Raw genomic sequence first — 21,398 nt, 5'->3', positions numbered from 1 at the left:
AAGATTTATTAACTGCTGCTTTATACAAAGCTTGCTCAAATCTCCGGATATTGCCAAGCAGCTGCAATGAGACACTGAGAGCTTTTTTTTCCTCTCCCTAGCAAATAGTGATTACTCTTGTGAGTAGAACATGGGTTTCTTGAGAGTCTTTGCAATTCCCCAAGCCTAAAGGCAAATGAATAGAAATTTAGTGGACCACCTAGTTCTTGACATGGAATTCTCCAAAGAGGAGTCTGACCTAATTTATATTGTATTGAATCAAATAATCCTATCATGCATGTGTGCTTGCCATTTTGTTTTCCTTTAGTGGGCATATTGCTATCTTGCAAAGTCTTCAGATTTAGCAGTTAGGCAGCGTCCCTGTGGTTTTAGGAGGTGCTTTTAGGAGTAGCTACTGGAAAATTACATGTAGAGGACAGCTGTGAAAAAGCAGATAATCAGGATATAACATCCAGACTGATGGAGTTACTCAGACCTGAATGTGAGTGTATCATTGTGTAGTGCTGAGGGCAGCCCACTGCACCACTACAAAGCTCTCCTATTACTATTAAGGATGGAGCCACAATCTCACCAGAGTGGTTTTTATAGCAAAAAAAAAACCCCACCAATACTGATGTAAATATCTTTGTCATCTGTGTGTTTGATAGGGCAACTGGCAGCATGATTGCTGGTTTCTTCTTTGCGGAGCTGCTGCTAAATGATACTGAGTGTGTTTGTTGAGGCCAGCGTGCTTTGAAGTTAATTGGGCGCTGATTAGTATCCAGGCATTGTAGTTGTGGCCCGCTGAAGCAATTCCTTGTGTTTCAATTCCTTTTCTGGTGTTATTCTCCAGGTAATAGGACCCATCAGTCTATCTGTGCTAGGTCCCAAGGTACCCTTTTGAAGTATCAGTCTCTCTAGGTATATTCGTGCTGTAAAAAAAGAAAAAGGGCTTTTAAACCTATCCAGCTGTATTTTTGGAAAGCTCTGGAAAGTTGTGGCCCTGCAGAAATCGAAGATCATAGCAATAGTTACCTGAAGACAGTTCTTTGCTTTCAGAGCGGGTATCCCCAGCTGCAGGACTCTTTTTGTGCTTATTCGGTACATTTCAGGGAGGTTTTGCTTCAATCTCTTCCAACAAGAGTTGCTTTTCTGCTAAGTAGTGCATCTCCTCTCTTTTTAAATGCAGTGTTTGAAGCCTTCTGGCTTTCCAGTTAAGAGGGTTTTTGTCCTCTGCTTTCATTTTGGGACAGCTGAGCTTTTACACTCGTTTAGAAAGAGTGAGTGATTAGCGAGCTAATAGCTTTGACAGTCAGCAGATGACTCTCCTTGTTCTAGCTGCCTATAAAATAAGAAAGGCCTTAATTCTTTCATAGCTGTGGAGCAAATTGTATTCCACTTCTCTTGAACAGTGTGTGGTCAACATGGTTGAGAGAGAGCAGAATAATACCCTGTATGATGTTCTTAGCCCATGTAAATGATACTTGAAACCAAAAGAGGTTCTTCAGCTGTTGCTTTTACAGCAGCTTTTTGGTCTGTTTTCTTTCCTGGCTATCTGCTGTTGGTTAAAGGTTCACCTGCTAATGCGTAACATGGAGTAGTTTCTTAAACATGTCACTTCATTGTACCTACAGAGAAAAGATGTCAGTGAGTTGGGGTGTCTACATGAGGTTACTGAAACTTCTAGCTCCACATTTAGGATTTGGAGATGGGGAGGCTTGAAATGTGCTCATCTGGGAGATCAGAAGCTCTGCTGTGAATCCTGTTGGTGCAGTCGACATTTCTAGTTGTTCTCTTACCCAATTGACTTTGAATCTGCTGAGAGATTGGTTACTTGAAGAGTAGCCTCAATCATGCTGGGTATTTCTCAACCTAAAGGGTTATTGTTATTATTATTATCATTAAGTTAGTATCATTATCTTGTAGTACTTGAAGTGGCTGAGGAGAAAACCTGTAACTGATGGCTGGATGAAAAATGTTTTATGTGTGTTCACAGCTACCTGAGATGCAGCAGTTAAACTATACGAAAGCAGCAATGAAAAGGGGTTGATTAAACTTGATTAAACGTCATTGAGTTTATTCAGGTGCCTTGAGTAGTTCCCAAGGTCAGGCCGGAATGGTGCTATACCAGCTGACAGGACTCTGCTCCTGCAGAAGCACACAGTGTGTTGGTAATCGATAGCATTTACCAGCTCAGTTAAACTTGTGTAGTTTGCTTGTGGCTGTGGTGGTGTGGGAGACTCTTTGCTTCCTCTGCCTCCGTTAGATTTTGAGGTTAACAGTGATGGGCTGCTGTACAGCATTAGCTTGTACTTTAGGATATTGCTGCCATTGAGGACTCAGGGAAGAAATTTCCAACTGTACTGCATGATGAAGCCAAGCATAAGGGTAATCATGGAGAAAAAAATAAAGAAAAAATAATTAAAAAAATTAAACTTCATTGCAGCCCATCTGATACGCATGGAACTGCATTGTGTAATCAACAGTCAGTGCAGTGAATATTAATATTTCAATTAGCCCATTCATTCCTTTATGTAGTAACATGCACAGTCAAGCTATTCTCTTTGTTGCTGCCTTTTATGTCAGTTTTCTTCAAGCCTTGAAGCATGCTAAGCAGATTGAAACCTTCCAACAGCAACAACAGATGATCTGATGGTGTTTCTGTCCCAGCTGTGGCAACTCTATCACTACCATCAAGGTTCTTATCATTGGGGGCTTTGCTCCTTTTCTAATGTAAAACAAGTTCTCCCTTATAGGGTTTTCATCCCTAAATGCACAAGCACTTATAAATCTGGTCAGTGTGCACCAGTAACTCTAACGACTTCATTCAGAAATGCTCAAGGCTCTGGTTATAGTTTTAAAAACACCTGGTAGTGGATGGCAACGAAGGCTCCCCTTTTAATTGTGCTATAATTAATACAAAGCAAATCAGCAGGAAGTGGTACTTCACACAGTGTGCTGGCAGTTGTGCTGAAGTTTAAAAGGAATACGGGAGCGAATGTAATAAAGATCATTTTATGAATGGGTTTTTGTGGCTGCTGAAGTAATCTGAGTTTGCGGCTTCAGGATGGTTGTTGCTCATCGTTCCTGAGTAACACCTTTCGTGTATTCAGACCCATTTCTCTTCCTTCAAAACAAAATGTTTGGGAAGTCCTAAAAAGGAGATCGGATTGCATTGGCCACTTGCTGCTCCTGGCACTCAGATTTGATGACCCTTACTTCCCCAGCCATAGAGCTATTCACAAGCACGGTGTGAGAGTTACAGCTGATGAAATTTGGTGAAGTTCTTTATTTTTAATCAGAACAGCCATACTGATTTACATCAAATGAGCGCTTGTCCACTGTTGCTATGTTACGTTTGTGGCAAATGCTAATTGATTTTGGTGCATACAGATCCTCAGAAAAGTGAGAATTGTTATTGAATGAATCCAGCTGTGCCAGGCTCTACTTTCTGGATTTTTAGTGCAGAGTGATCCTGGAGAGGACATGAAATCCTCTTTATGCTGTGAAACAAGAAGGAAACAAAATCTGCCCTGCCTCGGCCATGGAGCAGTTCACACAGGCTTTGGCACTCCTAGTTTTGGGGCTGACAATGAACAGCAAGCGGTTTTCATAAGGAGCTCTGTGTGCAGCTCTGTTTCCTGCAGCAGGACTCCCAGTCCAGCAAACTACTTCTGTGTGCTTGCTCTGACTGACTGTAACATTACTTGTGTTTTGTTGGCTCCTTTCATTTCATAATGTGCTGGGCTGGGCTTTTGGCTAAGAAGAAGTGATGGCAGAGAGGGGACTGTCCTCAGGATGGTTTGGTCCCTCACTGTGCAATGTAGAAGAAGCCTCATTTGTTAGCTTAAATGAGCCCATTCCTTGTGGTTAAAATTTAGGTGAAAAAGGCCTTCTTCTCAGTTGCTCATCTCCAGCTGCCTTGCTATTTCCAGACAGCAAAAATTCACATTAACAATCCTGTGCACTTAACATGAGCCGGCAGTGTCCTCTTGTAGCTCGGAAAGCAAATAGGATCCTGGGCTCCATCAGAAGAGAGGGGTGGCTAGCAGGGATGGGGAGGTTATTGTCCCTCCCTGTTCTGCTCTTGTGGGGCCCCATCTGGAGTACTGTGTCCAGATCTGGAGCCCCCAGTACAAGAAGGACAGGGATCTGTTGGAGAGGGTCCAGAGATCACTAAGATAATCAGGGGCTGGAGCACCTTCCCTATGAAGACAGGCTGAGGGATCTGGACTTGTTCAGCCTGGAGAAAAGAAGGCTGCAGGGTGACCTCATTGCAGCCTTTCAGTACCTAAAGGGAGCCTATGAACAGGAGGGGAGTCAACTTGTTGAAAGGGTAGATATAGCAGGACAAGGGAAAATGGTTTTAAATTGAAGGAGGGTGGATTTAGGTTGGATGTCGGGAAAGTTCTTTACCATGAGAGTGATGAGGTGCTGGAACAGCTGCCCAGAGGGGCTGTGGATGCCCCGTCCATCCCTGGAGGTGTTCAAGGCCAGGTTGGATGGGTCTCTGGGCAACCTGGTCTGGTATTAAGTGGGGAGGTTGGTGGCCCTGCCTGTGGCGGAGGGGTTGGAGCTTTATGATCCTTTAGGTCCCTTCCAACCAAAGCTATTCTGTGATTCTGTGCACCACTACAGTTTTCCCCTGTTCAAAAGCAGCTTGGAAATGGCCTGTAAACACTGCGGGAGGCTGATTCCGCTAATCAGTAATTTAGATGGAACTTTGGCAGAGGTGGGAATTGGTACAGGTAGGCGTCACAACAAATGAGGTGCAGGCGTTTGTTTTGCAGGCCCAGTAACACAAGAAGAATTGCCTTGATTAATACAGCGTTGATTTTCTTCATTGTGGCTGGAAATGTGTGCACAATTTGCATGTAGACAACGAGCAGAGCAAATATAATATCAGTGGTAATGTCTGTAATGGACTCCCACTGTGATTTTTTCCCCCTCCTCCTTTTGATGGATTAAATTGCATTACCGTAGTGATTTATTTTTCTTAGAGAAGTACCATTCTGTTGAATGATGGCAGATGTATTTCATTTTCAAGTGTGGACGGATGTTTTTATGAGAGAGCAACATTGGATTTTTCCAAGGTTGTCCATGGTTTGATTTGTTAGGAGAAAAAGGCAGCAAGAAAGCTGCAGGAATTGTGCTGGTCTCTATGAAATTAGGGCATGTACTGCTTCTTCTCCCCCATAATCATTCAGAGGATCACTGTGGGATTACTGCTTATTCAGACAGTTCTGGAAAACACATACAAGCTGGAGCCATGATATCTGAGGATTCTTTCAGTGCCAGACGTGGATGTTACAGGTGTCGTGGAAGGAGCACCTTCAATCTAAGTTAAAAAGAACAGAAAGTGCAGAAAGTGGAGAGAACTTGTCCGCTCACCTTGCAAGTAGGGATGCTGATGTCTAAAGGACCAGTTCCAATACTTGACGATTACTGATAGTGCTTTTAGGAGGAGCTTTTAGCAGAAGACATGCACACAGCTTGCAGAGAGGAATACAGGGAACAGGGAGTAGAGTTCTCATTTAGATGACAGACGTCTAACTAGCAATGCTTCTTAATGCACCTCCATTGCAGTGAGGTAAGGGAAACTTCTCCATGTGTTTGTATTACCAATGTCTGTTTTTATGGTTTCTTACTAATATACCACACTTGGATACTGTTTCGTCACCCAGCCATGATCTTACCAACTCTCCCAGCTCCCCATAACATTTGTTGTAGCCTTAGAGTCAATGCTGCACTGTTTAGAGAACCACCCTAATGTATCAGTTACAGGGACTATATGTTACTGCCAACAGCTTCACTTTCTATTCATGAATAACTGTGTTAGGAACTTGTGAAACAGACTGATGGCTCCTCAAGGAGCTGCATCCTGTTTGCAATACAAGAACTTTCGTGTTTCTAATATTCAAAAGCAAGACACAGTTCTGAGTTCTGAGCCATTAGGATTCAGCTGCGTGGAGGAATCTGTTATGCTCAACATTAGAAATTGCACTTGCCCTTAGTCTTTATGCCACAGAAAACTGACATTCTCTTGCTCTTGTTCAACACTTCACGCTGTTGTGTAGCTGTAAATCTCACAGGCGGAGATGTTGCACCCTGGGGATTTGGTTTCTCCTTGTAGCAAGGCAAGCACTAAAAGAGCTCTTGCTCTGCACAGAAGCCTGCAGGTCTGCCAGCTCTGCATTTACTTCTGACTTCGGTGCTTTCCTACGTATAGCATGTGAATAGAAAAATTGAACTCCACTTTGCCAAATGGCCATCACAGCTTTCTAATTAGACACTTGATTTGTTTTTTCTTTGTTTTGTGGCAGGTTTGAAGTGTCTCGCATTCGCATTATCGCTTCAATTGATGAAGTGTAAAACGAGTGAAATAGTTTCCCAGTGAAATAGTGAAATAGGGTTTAACAAAGGCAAACATCCAAACAGATCCATGATATGAAGGCTTGCTCCCAGTTTCAAAACCCTGAATGCTTTTCAAGTGCAAGTTTGTAAAGGTCATTTAACATGGTCAAAACTCAGCGTTTCTCTTCAGTCTAATTCTTAGAAGTGGTTCAACTTATTCCTCTTCCTTCATATCCTGAAAACCACCCCAGAGCCTGAACTGTCACCATGTGACAAAGTTGTAAGCAACTGCAAGAAGCCTTTGGGACTGGGAAGTGCCCTGCAGCCTGAGCAATGGTCACCTATTCCCATACCTTGAGGTTGGAGATTTAAGAGATAACTGGAAAAGAGAGTGCTGAGGACAGGTTGTGTACATACCACATACCCTTTGTCTGATCATTCTGAAGGTATATGAATAAAAACGTTACTGTTCTTGAGCCCTCAGCAGAGAGTTCAAGACATGCAAAGTTGATAAGTGGAGATGTAATTTGTGTTTTTAAGGATGATATGCACGGAAATGCTGTACATTCAGTGATATCCAGGTTACAAAGGAAGCTTGTAGTTCATGGAATTATATCTATGAGCCTTTTAATATACTTAGGTTGTTCTTTATCTCCTACAGAGCATTGCAGAATATGTTTCCCTGGAGGTGTCTGAAGTAAGGCGAGAAAAATCCTACCTGATCTTTAATAATCCCTCACACGCATGGTATTACTTCAGAATTGTACTATCATTGTATAATTTACACTTAAATCCTTTCGTCTCTGTGCTCCTGCCCTCACACACGCAAAAAATCCTTTGGTGTTATTGCAAGCCAATGTGTGTACTTGGAATACCTTGGCCTTGTTGCTGGTGTAGACTCACCTGCTTTAATTGATTTATTATGTTGCTGTTTCTTCCAGGGTATAGGACTGAAAAATGCATTTCTCCTGCTGTAGTTAATAGATTCAGGAAGTAATTTGCAGACCAGGAAACAATGGATCTCATATAATAGAAGCACTGCCTAGGTAATTCATAAGGAAGATAAACTTGTATTGTTAAGCTTGCACATTCTACTCTTTCTTGTAGGCTGTATATTGCCCTCCTGTGCTTTCCGCCATTAAGCAATAATGCTATTGCATTAGTGAAAAAGCACTGCTGCTTTGACTGGCTTTCAAAACCATGCACAAAATCAAATAATGTGTTTTACTGAGTTATGAAGAGCTGTGTTATTTGTTTATAACCACTCACTTAGTTATTGCTCTCTGTGCTGCATGTTACAATTTAATCACTGCTCTGCATCTCTTGCGCTCATGCAGGCTGGCATGGAGCAGCAAGGGGACAAAGCACAATGACTGGCAGCCAAGTGTTTCCATCAGTCAAGACGCTGATTTATTTCTTCGAGGAGAGGTGTAAAGGAAATGAGAATGGCTGTTTTTGTAACTGAGGCACTGAATAGTCATCAGTTAAGCTGCGGAGGTCATCTATAAGAGTTGAAATAGTTCTTGAGGAAGATAAAAACACTGGAGCATGTCTTGTCGTCTGCACGACACGCAGTCTTTGTGAAGCTTGGGATGTCTGACATGTCCTGTAAGGGCAGCATAAAGGATAAGTCTTGAATCCATTTAGTTACAGGGTTTTCATTGCAGTAGAAGTTATATGAGGAATTACAATGCAGCGTGTTAGGAATTCTTCGTCACCTACCTAGCTAATATATGCAGCTGCAAAGTTTTTAGCTGCGTTCAGGGTGATTTATGTGCTGATATTGCAGAATGTTTAAAGTTGAATGCTCCTTGGCTAACAAATAAATCCTGTTTGGAATAGGGCAGGTAGCATGAACGTCTGTTAGAAGTGATTGATTCTGGAATACAAATTATAAGTTCTAGAGCAAAACAAAAAATGAGAGTGAAAACATTGGTGGAATGTTATACAAAAATATTCATGTGCAGGTCTGAAATAGATCCATTCAAGTTTTTGTGGCCAATTTTGACATAATAGAAATCACATAATTATGCATTTCTCCTCTGTTTTCTCCCTAGGCTTAACTTTGTCCTTTCATAACAGGTTTTTTTTCCCACCTACCTTGAAATTTTAATCTGAAAAATGTCCTTTTCTTTTTGCAGTCAAAGCAATATTCTGTAGCAAACTTGACAGCATTAGATGGTATTTTTAGGGCATCTTTTGCCCAGTTCTGTATTCCATCTGAATGCATACGGAATCAGAAAAAGCGGGGGGTAGCTTAGAATGAAGTTAGGTCTTTGTAAGCCTTTAAATCTCTGGGGACCACTGAAAATCTGCGCTCAACAGGAAGATCTCCTGCCTATCAAGAGATGGCTTAGGGAGGTATTCCCTGGAAAGCCTACCTTGTGTTTCATGTTCTTTTTCTAACCTAAATCTCAAGGTTTTCAAACAGTTTCATTAAACGTAGTCACATTTTCCTCAAACTTGAGTGCATACATTAAAATACAAACAGGACTACTTGAATTAAAGCTTTTGGGGCTGACAGTAGAGAAACTTTTCTTGACCTCCAGGAAAACTGCATGGCTGAAGCTGCTATGGTGGGGAGAGGCAAGGCAGTGAGCCTGGAAAAAGAAGGAAGAAAAGAAGGAAGAAAGAGTTCTTTGGGCAGGCAGCAGAGCTCCTGCAGCATTTCTTTTCCCTCCTGCCCTTTTTCTGAGCTGACAGTCCATTCAGTCTGAATACGGATTTGTTCTTAATGTGTTGAACTGTGTTATTTAGCCTACTGCTGCAAGCCAAATTGTTATCCCCGGGGATAAAATTGCTAACTTGATTTAACACAGCTCTGTTAATCTAGAAATTCATTTCTATCTTCTCCTGGATCTTTCCACTACAGATTCTTTGTGTTTATTAAGTATGGTTTTGACAAAAAGACACAAATACACATTAATAGTGACTATTTAGCTAGCTCTTCTATGCCCTGGAGAAAGCTGTCGGGAAGAACCTTGTCTTGTAAGAAGCAGTTAGGACCTGCATTAAGCCCTGCAGTGCCTGTGTTTGCACCGCATCGATCCCCTTCGAAGTGAGACACTGAAGGAGCAGCTCTCTATTAGCGCCTTGGCTGCAAGTAATTACTGAAATGTGGAACAGAATATCTGAGTGCTTTATTCATAATCTGCTTTGTGGCTGCATTCCTCGCTGCTGCATGTTTTGAATGCAGTTTTCTAAGGCGACCAGTTGAATACGCTTTTAGCACTGGCTAAAAGGATCTGCAGAGGTTAAAACTACTGTGAGGTGTGCTTGCCAAGGGAAACATCAGAACAGTCCCTGGAAGATCATGCATAAGGATTCTATGAAAGAGAGGATTTGCAAGTCTGGAATGTGCTTTTCCTACAGTATCTATTTCTGTTTTCTTTCAATTCTTGGTTATTTCACATTTTGCTGTAATCTCAGAGATAGAGATTAGATTGGAGATCTGCAGTCTGTAAAGGCTGAAGTGATTCTTGATGGTGTCTGGAGTATTTGCAAGGTTTTAGCAGCTGATAAAATGCAGATGAGTACATAAAACAAGTAATAGCATTTATAATTTATATTGCCAAGCCATTCCCCAGAGTTACAGAAGTGGATTGAGCCCCTCCATTTCCTTCAGTGTTTTTTTCAGTGTATTTCATAGCAGCAAAAAATCACCTGTGTAGGGCTGTCTGGCACTGCTGTTAGAGGGCAGCCCAGCAACCTTCCCATTGAGGGCTCTTGTTGGCAGGATGGGATGTTGCTGTAGATAGGGAGAGTCAACAAGTTTTGTAAGCCCAAGTCATACTGGTGCTTTGAGAGTTGCAACATTAAGTAAATAAATAAAGCCTACATATTACATGCCTTTTAGTACTAAATTGGTTGCAATTACCTGCAGGAATAAAAAAAAAGAGTTGTTTTATTAATTAATTGACTCGGTGGAAAAAAAGGCTAGTGACCCTCTGAAGGAATATCAATAACTGAAACATTAATTATGCAAACAAGGACTCTCTTTACTCTTCATTATTTGTGGCTTAACGTGGAAATTGCCTTCTAAGAGAATGCTTCACTTGTATATATCCATGGGTCTGGTTTGCCTGGATGCAGGCTTTGGGATGTGGCCTTATGGCGGTGCTGGGACAGGGCTGCGGCCTTCATCCCCTCCTAAAGCTCACTGAGTTTTGCTGATGCAATTACTGTGCTTCATTGATGAAGGAGTGGGAGAAAGGAACAGGAAGGCATTTGGGGAGGTTTTTGGGTTTCTGTTGTGGTGTGCAGGTGATTTCTGCAGGCTGGGATAATGCTTTCCCCACAAAAGGATTTGCCTGCCTCCTTTTGAAGTTTCTGAGAGCGTTTGCAAGTTCCGATTAAGGATTCCTGTTGCATTTTATTCCTTCTCACATCCCTAAGGACAGCAGTCTAAAGTTTCCAGGGCTCCTTCTCACTCAGGTGTCCAACATTAATAAACCTGCAAGAGGACAGGGAGGAAGAGCAGCCCTTTCTTTTCCAGCAGCTGAAAGGCTGTGCTGCGAGTAATCGTCTTTCAGTTTTCAATATGCACACAAAAAGTAGTAGCTCCGCAGTGCCAGAAAATCCTTCACTCCCCAGAGATTCAATCGTACCTTTTTGTAAGTGTAAGGCTTTAAGATTTCCCCTTTTTAGTGCCTTGGAACTTGCTATGCCCACAGCAGGAAGGGCTGATGAAGAAATACATCCCCCCCTTTGCCTTGTAGCGTGATGAATTGTGGAAGTCCTGATTGAAAATTCTAATCACAGCCTTGCAGTCCTTCAGATCACAACCCTTGACAGTTGATTCACTCCTTTTCATGCCCGCTGCCTCTCGCTGCTTCTGGTTCCTCTTATGCATGAGTCTATCATTAGTGCACAAAGCATGATGGATTGGTTGGGGTACCTCTATCCTTAGAACCTGGGAAATGCTTCTCTTTCAGAATCAAAGAACCTGTGTGTGACATCGTCATGAATGAGAGAAGAAAGTAATACAGTATTGGATGTGCCTGTTTGCTGCCACTGTTTAGAGAGAAAATGATGCATTATGGGGAATGTAAGTATATGGCCTGTTGTGTTTTCTTTTTCCTCTCTCCTGGCAAACGATGCAGAAAATCATGGATATTAATGTGTAAGCTTAGTCTGGCAAGTGCATCCAAGTTGTAATGCTTCTCTGAAACAGGAACTGTACACACCAAATTTTACTTAAAAATCAGCCTTTTCGTGAAGCATTGGAGCTTTCGATGTGAGCTGATGACCAAAATGATTAGGAATAATTGGCTTTGATACTGGCCAAGGCCTGGCATCATTTCTGTGGGTTCTTTTCCAGAGATGCCTTCGACAGGAAACTCCTGCAAATATTTGCATCTGCAAACGCAGAAGTGTTCAATTTGCAAATGCTTTTATTTGTCTGTGTGACTTGGCATTTAATGATTCAGTGAACAAGACAGTTAAGTTTTGGCTCCGGCGAGAGATTGATAGGAACAATTTTCAAATGTGGGATCAAAACAAAGTGAAAATATGTCATGTTCAAATACAGAGCTCTGATGCGTCATGTGGTCCTCTAATAAATGAAGTAGCTCTACAAACCTGACAGATCTGCAAGAGAATGTTTTTAAATTTATGATGATTAATTTTCAAGATGAACTGCAATAAAAAATACGTTAGTAGATACTTAAAGAAGGTGAGGGAAGGCAGCTTTCTGAGATGAAAACAAGCAGGTAATGATAAGGCTGCCTTCCCTTTTATATCAGGCTTTCTAATATTTGTGCAGTGGGTAAACTGATATTCTGACTGCTGCAGCTGGAATAACAGCTACTCGTGCAAGTGAAACATCTCATGGAAGTTCCACTGCTTGGATTTGTGCTGTTGTTTTGTATTGGCAGTGCCATAAAGCAAAGCTGAAGATTTTCTACCAGAACTGATGATTCCCTCAGAGCCATCGAAGTAAAACAGCACTGAGCCAGTGAGAAGACAAAAGTAGCTCTAGTATTTCTAGGAAGAAAAACTAACTTAACAAGTTGGTTCATCTTGAGTATTTGCATTAGTACATCTAGAATGTTGTTCAGTAACATATAAACTGGTGTATTTAAACATAGGTAGTATTGGGCTAAAATATGCCTTGATACCATTTATACTTAGCATGAAGTCAACCATACCTGCCAAGTGCTTAAGTTTTATTTGTATTGATTCATGTTTATTTTTGGCTGCGGGGTTCCTTGCTTCACTTCTTTGCATTTCATTGTGTTTGCACAGATGCCTTGGCAATTGACAGGTGCAGAATAGCTTTATGCACCCATTAGTACAAGGTAGTTGGTGGCAAACATGATTTAATGTAATGATGAAGGAATTATACACTGGGACAGATCCTAGATTACTGTCTGAAGAGTCATTCTGGTCATTTATGTTATGGTTTTTCAGCAGAGCTACATATCATGAACAAGGTCCCTGTTGGTCTCTGTCAGGTCCTTATTCTATTGTGTGCAGGGGAAACAAAGAGCAAGGTGGATCTGAAGAGCATAAAGATCTAAATGTAAGATAAGCAATGAGAGGAGGAAAAAAAAGTACCAAAATGAATGAAACATATATGCATGTGTGTGGTATATTTTGCTTGCTTCCCCTAGTGTGCTTTGAAATGGCTTTCAGATGCAAGTCGGTTGCTTTGGTCTTCAGTCCTTAACATCAGGATTCAATTATGTCCACTGAGGTCCCCAAAGAATAACCAACATCATGCTGAAACTGCATGCTCTTTTCCTCCAGCCAATGCCAATATCTGTACTGGGGGAAAAAAAGAATTAATCTGTTCTTTGCAGCTGCTTACAGCTGTGTGTTTTATCAGTAGCCATGGAAGGGGAATGCCTGTGTTTTGTGCTTGTCCAGTGTGCATGCAGCTTTTCAGATGGAATCAGTGCTTATAGGGGGAGTATCTTTCATCAGCACGTGTTCAGTAGAGATCAGCATTAATTAGTTTCTTGAAATTAAATTATGTCTGTATTTTCAGATGCAGAAATAAACTAGCTGAGATTGTCAAATGACCATAAGAAATCTAGCTATGCGTCTGTCATTTATGTGCTCTATTCTCTATGTTGGAATCCCAGTGCCTACAATATGTGTCAGATTATGTACTGTACTTCACTGAACAACTGCATAACCTATATATGTAATGCTTATTAATGGCCAAGTATTGTGGAGTGTTACGCAGTGATTCTGCATGGGCTTGTATACACTTTGGACCCATTGAGTGCACTGTCCCTGCTTTGGAATTGCCAATTACAGCATTAGGTACATGAGAGGACATTGGCAAATTGGGGTACAAACTGGATCACAGACTCATTTCATGCATTGTACAGCTGTTAGCTGGAACAAGGTACAGTCACTGCCTAACAAAGCCATGAGAATCATAGCCTGTAGGCGAGTAGCTCTAGAACCCCTTGACCATTCATTCTTATCAAATCCTAAATTCTTTCATAATCTTAGTTGTTTAAGAAAGTATAATTTTCTGGAAGACTGCAATGGTCATGACTAATCAGCTCTACTGTGGCGTTTACAGTGGGAAGGAATTCTTAAGTATAAGTATTCACATGCAGATGATGTTTTGTGAACATGTTTAGTGATTTGGATGTCTGTTAGCTCCTGGCATGAAATGACCAGAAGAGTGCATTTATTGTTTTCAGTAACAATCAGATGGTGTTAATTGGATACCATCAAATGACCTGTATTTATTGACCATCTGAGCTGATAAAGCTGTGTAAGTTTTGGAGGTTTGTTTTGAGAACACCTGGAAGAAAATGTTCCATAAAATGGAGCACTGGTTTGCGCATTGTGTGTCTTGCTTTGCAGTGATCCTGTGGTGAGGTTCTCACTTTGCCTCAGTGCCTCCCAAGCGTCCATGATGCTGCTGTGTTGGGTCTCATTGACTTGTGTGGAGTTTTGTGCCGTGTTGGCACTGCCTAGAAGAAAGAAAGGTGAAAGGTTCTTTTAAAGCGTCATGTATGAAAGTTGCAGTAAATAGATGATGTAGGCTGTGCTTGCAAATTCTAAAAAGGTGCTTTATATGTGTTTACAAAATGAGATGCTATCTGTGGTCATTGTAATGCAAGCATGTAACTCAGAAGCACAAAGTAGAAAATGCCTTTAAAGCGAGGTTGGTATTTGAAATTTGTTTTCTGAATCCTTTAAAGAAGTGCCAAATTTATACCCGCCTCAGAGAATAGCATTCTGACATTTAGAAATGGGCTCTTGACTTGTTCTGTTTTTCTAGCTGTGACCTGCGTGTCCTGGGTTATGTCAAACCTGGAATGTGAAGTTTGAAGCTGGAGCCCATCTGTGCATGCAAAAAAATTGTGTTCCGTACTTCAGTACCAATATCGCTCCCGCTTACGGGGTAGTTCCCATCTGTGATGCAGGTCGCCGCTATCCATACAGCTGTTAGGTTGTTAAATGAGATTGCATTTGTTAGTTAATAGCATATTAGAAAATACTCAGGTTTGAGTGGTTGTGAGTTACAGACCTTATAAAATCTCTTGATGATAATGAAAATTGAGACGGAAATTACTTGGCTTTGGGTTGGGTTGTGTGTTCTTTCTTCATAATGAACACTGTGGTTCATGCATAGCTCTGTACTTGCTCAGATGGACATTTGCACACTTGAAAGTCTTGTGAAGGGGCTGTGCCTGTTGGGAAAGCTGACTATATGGGCTCAGTGCATGCTGGAAAAAATGGGAAGTGCCAAGGATACCAGATTCCCATCCTGTTCTGCTGTGTTGGAGTTTGGACTGGATGGTCTTAGAGGTCTTTTCCAACCTTAATGACTCTATGATTTTGTGAGCTAAGGAATCATTTTTGCAACAAACAATTCAGTCTTCTGGCTTCCTTTGTAACTTCTATTTCAAGAAATACATGCAGAGCCTGATCAAGAGACAGATTATATGCAAAACCATGGTCTGTACTTTCCTGAGAGCATGGATTTCTATGTAGGCCATTTTACAGTCCGATACCAGACTCCGGAGCCTTTGTCTCTGTTGGAGCATTCTCTGTGCTGTGAATCTTCCCTAATAGTTGAACCTTTGGGCTATTTTGTTGCTCTGTGTTGTTGGGAAAAAAAAAAAAACAACTTAATCCTGTGCCATTTTGCATTTGCTGTCTGTGAATCAAACTGTGAAAACTCATTTAAAAACTTTCACACTTGGCTTGAATGAGGACTGTCAGTGCTTGGAGAATGTTAAATTGAATGCAATTAGCTCAAGTGGGCAAGCTTGGATATACCCATCAGCCTTGCAGTGCCCAGCCCTAATGACTGCTCTGAGAAACGAACACTGAGGTTACAGAAAAGAGTTTAAAGGCATTAAGTTGCTGCTAAAAATGTAGCCTGTATAGAACAGAGCTTTGATAACAAAGCAGCTTGCATGCTGAGGGGTAGGGAGGTTCGGGAGGCCCTGTGGAAAGTTAGGTAGAACACTGTGCTGCTTTGGTGAAACAACAGATACACCTGCTTACAGATTTTAAAGGAATTGATCCTTTTTCTTTTCACATCTTCTCCCCCCAATAGCCTTTTGGATTTTTGTTTTCTTCTTCCTTTTTGGAGGAGATCACCTGCTGAGTTTTACTTTTGGGTGCTGAGCTAGTTCTTAGCTCAGGTTGTTCCATAAGGATTGTGGTAAGTGACCACCGAATTTCCCAACAGAGCCCCCGATGGTACATTGAAAAGAACCAAGTCTGCAAATTAGCATTTACGTGCCATCCATTCTTATGTGGGAGACACAAGTTGTGTAGACAAAAGCAATATTTTCAGTTAATGAAGCTCGCCATAAGCACTGTTCACATTTAACATATTTACAGGGGGTAGCATCCAGTCAAAAATTCCCATTAATTCTTTTTGCATGAATTTTGCGCGCATGAGCGCATACATTTATGTGCGCATTTGTATATATGTGTACTCTATCAGAGCATGCGGTGTTAAAGCATATATAGTAACTCAGAAGGAACCACTGAAGAAGTTGCATTATGCATGGAAATATATTCAGCAGAAAACTTAAAATAACTATTTAATGGGGAGAAAAAGAAAAATAATGCTGTTTGACACGAGGAATCTATTTTGAACTGTAGTCTGTGCACAGTCTGTTTTCTGCCCTTCCTTTCTCGAAATTGTTGCCTGAAATATCATGGTGGAATGCAAAGGCTGTGCTTTAATCTTCATTTGCCTTTTTGCTGAATGCTGCCAGGGTATTTTTTAAATGGAGAGCAGCATTGGAAGCTGGCAGTATTTGGCGCTGAATTCATATAGAAATGGCAGTCAGGATATGACTTTGGAGTCGTAAATAAAACTAGATGAAATCAAGCATTTTAATGGTGATTTTAAAACAATTTCAAGGACACGTAAATGAAACTTCCGCCTTAATTTGGTTATATGGGCAGCAGGGGGAAGGTTTGTAATAGTTGTGTAGATGTAAAGCTGTGAATGAACTTGTTCAATCTGTTTATCCAAATGTTCTTTAATGGATAAGAGTAGAAACAAATTAGCTGGGAGTTAATTATTGAGCTTCAAACAGAGTTGTTCTTCAAATAATGCTCTGAAAGCTCTGAATTGCTTTGTGTTTCAGTGCTGAATGGACTGGCAGCGGGTTACTTTCTGCCGTACAACTGCGGGTCTTTGCTGTGGCCCTCAAGGTGCGTGTGTTCACAGAATCACTCAATTGTAGGAGTCTGTAGAATTATAGAATCATTCAGGTTGGAAGGGACCCTCAAAAGCCATCTGGTCCCACTCCCTGCACTGAACAGAGACACCCACAGCTCCATCAGAAACAGAGGACTCCATCCAGCCTGAGCTTGGGTATCTCCAGGGAAGAGGTACCCACCAGTTCTCTGGGCACACTGTGCCAGCAACTCATCACCCTTATTATAAAAACCTTCTTCCCTTATAACCAATCTAAATCTTATGGATTAGGGAGGACCTCTGTAGAGGTCATCTTGGGCAAAGTTATGAGATTCTGAGCTGTCCTCCTTACAGGCAACTAAACTGGCTTGGAATTTGGGGTTTTGGAGTTTGGGAACAGCACTGTGCTGCTTCGCTGTCTTGGCAGTGCTGCCTTTGCAGACCAGCTCAGCGCTGTGTGGTTTGTGGAGAGGAGCTGAGAAAGCAAGACAGAAACTTTTCTTGGCTGACTGTCAGGTCCCCTAATGAAAGTCTTTGGCTCAAAGATGGACCGCTGTGTTTTTGTGTCTTTAGTTTATTTACTGAAGTATTCAGCTGTTCACAATAACAGGAACTCTGTGAGCGCTCAGGGCCTCAGGACTGTTTTGTTTTGTTGGTTTTGTTTTTAATACTTCTTGATATTGCTGAGGCACAAACAGACCTGAATGTCACAGCTGGAGCTGGACGTCGTCTTTTCTTTCCTATCCTTCCCTTCCAAATTCTAGTTGAGAGATCCTCACCTCTGCTGAATACGTACCATGTATCGCTAAGTAACTTGCAGAAGGAAGTGCTGAAAGATCGCAGCTTGCAAGCCAAATTCAAGAGGCGCTGCAATATGGTTATGCTACACCCACGCATCCTCTTTTTACTCTTATGTTATTATACACATACATGAAGTGTAAATTACCATTGCGTAGTCAGATGCATCAGTGAAGAAATGCTGAAGTTAATGTTGTTGAGTTGCAGAGTTGTGAGTGAATGGTGGTGTAGTCACGTAGTAAATTTTCTTTCCACTTGGTCTTTGTGCAAAGGAACTGATCTATGCTTGCAATAAAGCATGGGAAAGGCAGCCACTGTCTGCAGGAAACTGTTGCATCTTGATCAAAGTAGGAGGAAGAAGGGATGATCATTAAGACAAGAGGGAATGGCTTTAAACAGACAGGGCAGGTTTAGGTTAGATATTAGGAGGAAATGTTTCACTCATAGGGTGGTGATGCACTGGAACTGGTTGCCCAAGGAGGTTGTGGATGTCCCATCCCTGGAGGTATTCAAGGCCAGGCTGGATGTGGCTCTGGGAAGCCTGATCTGCTGCTGGTGTCCCTGCAAATAGCAGGGGGTTTAAATTAGGTGGTCTTTGAGATCCTTTTCAACCCAGGCCATTCTATGATTCTGTGCTCTCATGCCTCAGGGCAGCAGAGTGTGGTCTTGGAGATTGAACTGTGTCAGTACATCTGCTATATGGCATGAGAGATTGCAGCTCCAGTAGATAACACTTCGATTTTGTCTTTGGCTTTATTACGAGGCACTAGACTGCTGTTATTGTGGGTGTAGTGATTAATCTGCTTTTTTTTTTTTTTTTTTTAATTAAAGAATATGATGCATCATGGGCCCTTTAAAATCCAAGTAGGATGAAGAATTCACCGCAGATGATAGTGTGGAAAGGCTTTGCAAGAGAAGAGCAATCAAGTAGGGGTAATTAGAGTTACTGTTTAAATATGCAGAAAGGCAAAAGCGTATCTGGAAAAGCAGAGTGAAGTTATAAGAGCGGAAGACTAATGTAAGAATGATTTGTTAGCAATAAAATTACATCTCCCTGACTTTGTGAGTACAAAATAATAAGCGTTGTGGAATAATGGAGGCTGTAATAGGTTATAAACTTAGTGATATGTGATTTTACCATTAGATTTTACCTGAAGGGGGGATAGATTGCCTTAATGCTGATGGTAACTGAGCTAAGTGAGGATTACAGGTATTTGGGATGTAGGCAGTAAGGGAGGAGAATCATTGTTCAGGTAATCTGCTGGCAGCTAACACAGAATAATGACGTGAAGCTGGACTCTGCTCACTGGTTTAACATCTTCCTTCTGTTCAGCCTGAGTGTTTGAAAGACTTTGGAGGGTGGAGATATGAACTGCACGTCTTCCAAAACTGCTGTTGTTACTACCTGCTGTTGAGTTGTGGAAGCTGAAACAAACCAAAGCAAACTTTCACATGAGTAGAGGTGCTTAACCCAAAGGTCCTGGCCAACTTCCAGGTGAAGTAATTAACTTCCACCTCCTTGAATTCCCTCTCGTTTTAATTGAATTAGATACTCCTCACCTTTGGCTTTAAGCTCAGTTGCTAAAACAGCAAAGTTTTTCACTGCAGCCATCTTTTATTTCTTATTAAGTTATATTATCCCTCTAGAGTGCTTTAATTGTACCAGGTGTTTCAGGAAAGCAGTACACAAGGTCAGCCAAAATCTCACCTGTTTTTAATTGATTTTCTTTGCTGTGCTGAAAGGCACTCACTTGCTGGCACTCGTGATTGCTCTCTCACCTTATAGGGCTTGTAGAGGCTGTGTTATCAAAGAGGGTTTAAAATAACACTGTAGGAAGCCTCCTCTTTGCTTGCCTGAATTCCATCTCATGTGTGTAGCTGCTGAGCTCTAGGAGATCACTTGGAGGTTAGACTTCATGCGTGTTCAGGTGCTCTGCTGGTTACTGAGGATGCTTCCTGCACTGCAGAAACAACTTGTAAGCAAGGGAATCTGTGCTTTCTCTCCCCCTGATTGCAGCTTAGTTTGCAGTGTGCCAGGAACTTCTGTTCAGGCACTGGAGCCGAAATAATTGATTTCGTCACCATGTGCCATTGCACTGCATTTTGAAACCCAGGTTCTGTGGTTGATGTGTGCTGTGATTGCGCAGTGATGTTAATTAATGAGTGCAGATATCCCAAAGATGTATGTAATAGGAGAGTGAATACATGGTTTAATTCCGAGAATTATGTGGACGATACAAATCCTTGATATGGATAAAATTCAGATTAGTTCACTTAACGGTTCACCTGGCCCTAATGATACCTAAATTTAGAACTTGCAAGCACCACTGCCTGTAATCAGAATATGTTTTACCCTGCTTATAACAGAATTACTTCAGTCAATTCGCATTAGCCAAGTCTGAATTTTGTGTCTGTTTGGATTTAGTTGCTCTCTGCTGATGACAGAGCTTTGTTTGGCTTTTTGTTTGACCTGGACATGTGCATCTTCCTTAGTGCTGTCAATCTTATGTTGTTTAGTGTACTCCTGATACTGAAAATCCAAGGTTCATGGACCTTTATTTGATTATAAAGTGTGTTTCTTGTACCTCTAACATTTACTTTTGTTGGTGTTTCCTACTCTGACCTCTCTGAAAATTCTTAAAGGAAGAAATGTGAAGCACAAGAAGATGTGCACGTTTATCTTTGCCGGAGAGTCTTTAAAAGTAGTAGTGTAATGAACCTTTTTCTTCTCCCAATTGAGGAGCATATACTTTGCAAGCAATTGCACAGTGCTATGGCTGATAAATGTACTTTCTACAGCAGCCTATCCCCTTTCTCTGTATTAATTCCATAGCATCTCAAGGTACTGACATAAAGCTTTTTTATCATTTTGTTGATACACAAAGAGGGAGGATAAAAACAGCATCCTGTCTTTCATCCTCCTGGATTAAGCATGATGACAGCTGCACGGAGATGCAGACCATAGCAGAAGGACAGGGACAGGTAGCTTGGAGAAGGAAGGATGCAAGAAATGGTTTGTTGGAAGTTGCTTTCCTTCTGTTGACTTAGTGCATCTCCTTGTATTTCAGTTCAGGCTTGCTGTCTGCCAGAGGAGTTCCTTTAATTCATGGGTGCCATTCCTTATTATGGTATATGGCGTAGTAGTGTCTGCACTGTATGAGACCAGTTCATATTAGATAAAGGCATAGGTTTGCTTTTGCTCCAGCTTGACTTTTCTCTTTCTTTTTTTCCCCCTTTCTTTTTAACTAGTCTATTTCTCACGTGTCTTATGGTTTTTCCTTGAATTGAGAGGAATGCATTCAATTTACCAGTAAGAGATGCATGGATTTTGCACTGCATGCTTGTTTTCTTGATGATGTATTAAGCAGTGGCTCCTGAAAAGCTGCTGGCATGAAGGTTTGCAGATTTACACCAGTGATTTTTACTGTGTTTTATAGATAGCCCTTAAATGCCTTGCAGGTCAACTGTTTTCTGAAATGGATAAAAGTGTGCTAATTCCTTCAAGGTAAATCAGAAGGATTATGACATGTAGGAAGAAGAAACTGCCAGACGGTTCATGAGCAATAGAACCAGGGCTGACCCAATAGCATCTCTAAAGCTTCCAATAAAATTGCCTGAGGAGGCT

General features: G+C 41.4%; 1 protein-coding gene across 7 annotated transcripts in view; it reads left to right on the top strand.

Moving 5' to 3' along the window:
* Window positions 1-21,398, top strand: part of DAB1 (DAB adaptor protein 1) — a 113,048-nt gene that overhangs the window by 4,490 nt on the left and 87,160 nt on the right. For 5 of the 7 annotated variants that reach the window (XM_072342839.1, XM_072342841.1, XM_072342838.1 and 2 more), the window contains exon 2: window positions 11,268-11,380. The exons of the other annotated variants lie outside the window; for them this stretch is intronic. The gene's annotated coding sequence lies outside the window, so the exon portion shown is untranslated. The remainder of the gene's footprint in view (window positions 1-11,267; window positions 11,381-21,398) is intronic. 7 annotated transcript variants of the gene reach the window in all.

Source organism: Excalfactoria chinensis, chromosome 8 (assembly GCF_039878825.1).
Source record: "Excalfactoria chinensis isolate bCotChi1 chromosome 8, bCotChi1.hap2, whole genome shotgun sequence".
NCBI lineage: Eukaryota > Metazoa > Chordata > Aves > Galliformes > Phasianidae > Excalfactoria > Excalfactoria chinensis.
Note: the sequence above shows the minus strand (reverse complement) of the source record. Positions and strands in the feature narration are given on the sequence as shown.